At 42.2% G+C, this 5,089-nt stretch overlaps 1 pseudogene; it reads left to right on the forward strand.

The window, feature by feature from the left end:
- The first annotated feature begins 1,857 nt into the window (after positions 1-1,857).
- On the forward strand, positions 1,858-2,804 carry LOC102981915 (olfactory receptor 2G3-like; annotated as a pseudogene).
- The last annotated feature ends 2,285 nt before the right edge of the window (positions 2,805-5,089 follow it).

The raw sequence follows: 5,089 nt of genomic DNA on the forward strand, positions 1-5,089 counted from the left end.
ACTCTGTTTAAATAATCCCACTTTTCATTTGTCTGAAAAAGTTTTTATTTCACATTAAAATTTTTTTCAAAAACTCTTTTCAGAAATAATTTCAAAACCCTCAGAAAAGCAGAAAGAATACTACAAAAAATCCTGTATATCCCATACTTAGATTTATTAATTTTTTAGCATTGTTGTCATTATAATTTCCAGAACTATTTGAGAATAATTTGCAAACATCATGTTCATTTACCTTTAATACTTCAGAGAATAGTTCCTAAGATGTAAGAGAATCAAGATATTCTTTTATATAGTAGTTATCAAATTTGGGAAATTTGATACTGATACACTTATCTAAAGTAATCTAATTCATATTTCAGTTTTATCAATTGTCAGATTAATGTTATTTATAGCATTCCCCCCTTCCAGGATTACATCTTGCATTAGTTGTTATAATTTTTTTAGTCCCCTTGCATCTATTATAGATTATTAGCGTTTCTTTGTCTTTCATGACTGATAGTTTTTGAAGATTAGAAGCTAGTTATTTTATAGACTATTCCTCAACTTAGGTTTCTATGATGTTTCCCCATGATTAGATTTAGGTTTTACTTTTTTGGCTGAAATAATATATAGGTGATATGTATATTGTTAGGATTTCACATATGGAGACACATTGTGTCTATCTGCTCCTTATTGGTGATATTAATTATAATCACTCAGTTAAGATGCTGTCCAGTTTCTCCACTGATAGCTACTACTTTTTACTTTTGTAATTAATAATTACTTTATCGATAGATAGCTTATAACTATGTAACATTCTGTTCCTTATCAAACTCACTCCCCATAGATTTAGCATCTGTATCATTTAGGATCCTGGAAGGAGACAGAACACACCAGTAATGTGAAGAGGGAAAATTTAATATGCAGAATTGTTAACTAGTAGAAGGTAGATAACTGCTAAAAGGGATGAGAGAGAACCAGAGGTAGCAATAAAAAAAATTTTTTAAAAAAGCAGCTACTACCTCATGGCTGATGAAGAGTACACACTGAAGGGACTAAGGATTTAAGAGATACTTCCCTCCCTCCTCCTGATCCTGACACCCCTCATTTCCCCACCCCAAAAAAGACTGAGCCCAGACTTTTTCAAAAAGGGTATGACTGCCACAGGAATGTATAGTGTCCTACTGGGGGTGAGGGTGGAGCCACAAGCCAGAGCTCCCATGGCAGTGGCCACTGGGTGGGGAGAATGTGTGTGGCCTGAGTATGTGACTGTGGTTGGTCCCCACCAAACCACTGGCTCTCCCGCTGAGTAACAGAAGAAGATTGAAGCCCCAACATAAGTGCTTTCCTGCTGCCCTCATCACATTGTCCCTCTATCAACCTCTACTGATAATGCCTCCCATTGTCAGCTGCCAAAGGAGAAATGTTTACAGGGTAGGGAGAGGCTTGGAGCACATCCAGACAAATGATCTCTAAGGCAGAGGGGAAGGCGTCCTCCACAAGTTTGGGGCTTGAGCAGATGTGGTGTAAATCAATTGTTGCTAGACATTTGAGTGACCAGTTTTTCCACTGAGAGGTGGGGAGTAAGACTAGGGAGATTGCAAACAAGCATTCTACTGCTCTTTAGTGTTTTAAGACGTCATATAAGACACTTTTATACATTGCCCTGACTCCTCATAAAAACCCTGAGAGATTAGTATTATTAGTCACATTTTACAGATGAGAAGACTGAGGCTCAGAGATTTAAGTCACTGGTGCAAGGCAGTAGGTGAGTAGTGGGTCCAGAATTAAAATCCTAGCCTGTCTGCCTCCAGTTCTTACTAGGCTATCATATTTTAGATGACATTGAAATGAATGTGATTCTCTTATAGGCCCACCATGCGGATGCCTCCAGGGCAGAACCAAAGCTAGGTTTCTGAATTTATCCTGCTTGGCTTCTCCAGTGATCCCACGACCAACAGGATCCTCTTCATTGCCTTCCTTCTCCTTTATCTGAGCTCAGTCCTTGGCAATGGGCTCATCGTCACCCTGATATGCCTGGACATGCACCTCCACACTCCCATGTACTTCTTCCTCTGTATCCTCTCCCTGCTGGATATGGGCTCTGTCACCACCACCATGCCCCAAATGTTGGTGCATCTTCTCGCTCAATCTCAGACCATCTCCTTTGCTGGCTGTTGGCTACAAATGTATATGTTTGGTGCTCTGGGCCTGACCGAGTCCATTTTCTTTGTAGTCATGGCTTATGACCGATATGTGGCCATCTGCTACCCACTGCATTATGCTGTGATCTTTAGCTGGGGTCTGTGCACACGGCTGTCAGCCGGGACCTGGACCTGTGGTTTCTTCTTCTCTCTGATCCATACTTTTTTCACCATGAGGCTGCCATACTGTGGGCCCAACATGGTCAACCACTACTTCTGTGAGGGTCCCTCAGTACGAAGCTTGGCTTGCATGGATACCAACCTCACTGCGATGGTGGACCTGGTCATCAGTGTCTTCATGGTTGTTGCCCACTCTCCCTAATTGTGGCTTCCTACATCCGTATTGCCCAGGCCATTCTCAAGATCAAGTCCATGCAGCCCCGCTGCAAGGCTTTCTCTATCTGTGCTTCCCACCTGACCGTGGTCACATTCTTCTATGCTCCAGCCACCTACATCTATATAAGGCCCAATTCAAGCTATTCTCCTAAGCAAGACAAGCAGATCTCACTCTTTTATAATGTCTTCACTGCCCTGCTTAACCCTGTGGTCTACAGTTTGAGGAACAAGGACATTAAGAGGGCTTTTCTCAAAGTGATGCAGAGGAGTAGATTAGCCTGGTGAACTGGAAGACAGGAGGGGCCTGGGGTAGATTGTCCAATGTTGAGGGACAGCATCTATAACATATGAAACAAATATCATGCATTTGAACCATCATAGAACTTGGTCAGTGGAACAAATGTGGTACATGAAACCAAACATGGTTGTCTTGATCAACTTGCTACTTTTTGGTTGAGAAACAACCCCATAATCTCAGTGGAGTGAAAGTTCATATATTTCTTATGATCTACGTCAGTTGTAAGTAGACTGTGGCCTTCTGCCATTGGATTCTTGGATCCAGTGTGAAGGATGAGGCTGCATCTGGCACATGAAAGTCTTATGAGAGAGAGAAAGCAACAATGGTTGAAATACATGGTGACTCTTAAAGCTTCTGCTCAGAAGTAACACACAACTTTTTCCTCACATCCTATTGGCCAAACCAAGCCCTATGTTTAAGCCTGCTGGTAAAAGGGCAGGACGTATTTCCTTCCCACAGAAAAGTAATGCAGATCACGTGGCAATGGGTACGGAAGTATATTCCCTCCACAGTGAGAGCAGCAAATAATGGGGGTGATATTATAATCTACCACAGTGGCACTGGAACCAATAGAATACATGTAACCAACATGAAACACGGTAACTCTAAGTGACATGGTACATGGACACAGTAGAAAGTCAAGGTGATGTAGGCAATCAGAGTGGCACATGTAAACAATAAATATATGTAGCCAACATTGAAAATTAGGCCAATGGTATATGGAACCAATGTAACCCACAGATCTGATTTGGTGCAGGGAACTGATGTGGTTCATGGGGCTAACATGGTATACTCTGCATTGTCTTGTGGAAGGCCACAGAACATGACCTTAAGTGAACTGGGTTCTAGTCCCAACCTTGCTAATTTGTTTGTGACTTTAAGCAATTTACTTCCTTTCTCTGGATCTTACTTTACTCATCCATAGAATGAGCACCTCAAATTGAAAGGTCCCCAAGACCTCTGTGTCACTAAAATTCTATGTCACAATAAGTGAAGTGCATAAAACTCAAATGCAATATACTTGTGAATCTTCTGTGAACCCTAAGATGAATTAGGAAACCATAGAAAAATTAAAGTTGTTGCATGTTTGCTGCACATTTGAGCAGCACATATAACAGTGCCTCTTATTCTCTCAAGGGAACTAAATGACATGAGGCGCTCTAAGAGAGAGCATGGGCATCCAACTTTTTTTCAGGCCTCATTGATGGCCCAGATGTCTTGGGCATGAGTCAATTCAATTCCAGTATTTCGTGAGCATCCATTAATTCCCAACCAGTATCAGGCCCTGTGGAACACAAGAGAGATATGTGGAGAGATTTACAGTCATGAAATTATAATACCACAACCCAAGAAGATGCCACAGTGACCTGTGGGGACTAATGGCCTCACAGGAGTTAGGTTCTCTCATTGGGTGTCAGACACAGAGGATCAGGCTACACCTCACCCCACCACTGCATAGCTCAGCACTTTGTAAGCTCTCCGGAGCTTAGAATCAGGAGAGGGGGTGGAAAACCCCAACAAGTTTGATATTATTTCTCCCACCAGTGGAAAGATAGGTTGAAATAGAAATTGAGTTTAGTTACTGAGAAATGAAACTCTCAGAAAACAGTGTTCTGTGATATGGAAAAATGGAGGAGGGAAATCTATTTACCAAGAGCTGACAGGTAAGGTCTTGTTCAGGAATTAAGATTTAGCTGGGAGTAAGAAAGAGTCACGTATGCAAAGAGCCAAGAGAAGGGCATTTCTGGCCAGGTACAAAGGCTCAAATCAGGGAAGGACTTTGCATTGTCTGCAGAGCTGGAAGAAGGCTTATGTGGTCACAGGAAAGGGAGCAGAAGAGGTAGAGATAACATTGAGAAGTAGGCCATGGACAGTCCTAAAGAGCCATATAAGAAGTGCTTACTGTATGCTAAATGCATTAGGAATGCTTAGGTTCTTACTGGGGAAGTGATACAGTTTTATGGGTGATAAGTTCCACTGTGGGTGTGACTTGAGGTGACTGGAAAGGAGGTGGGAGAAAAGGTCATTGGGGATGAGAATGTTAGGGAACTCACAGGCCAGGAGTGAGAAAAAAGAACTTCCCTTTTGGAGAGCTGTAGGGGATGTGGTATCCCAGGGAGAATTCCAGGTTGAAGATATTGGGACAGGTGGTTGCTGATTATGGGGTTAAGTTGAGAAGACAAAGGGAGAGAAAACTGGAGAAAGGGAGAAGCAGGGATTTGGGCAACTGGGGGCTGTGCAGAGGGATTAATGAGAAATGGGAGTCTGGGAA

Source organism: Physeter macrocephalus, chromosome 3 (genome assembly GCF_002837175.3).
Source record: "Physeter macrocephalus isolate SW-GA chromosome 3, ASM283717v5, whole genome shotgun sequence".
Lineage (NCBI taxonomy): Eukaryota > Metazoa > Chordata > Mammalia > Artiodactyla > Physeteridae > Physeter > Physeter macrocephalus.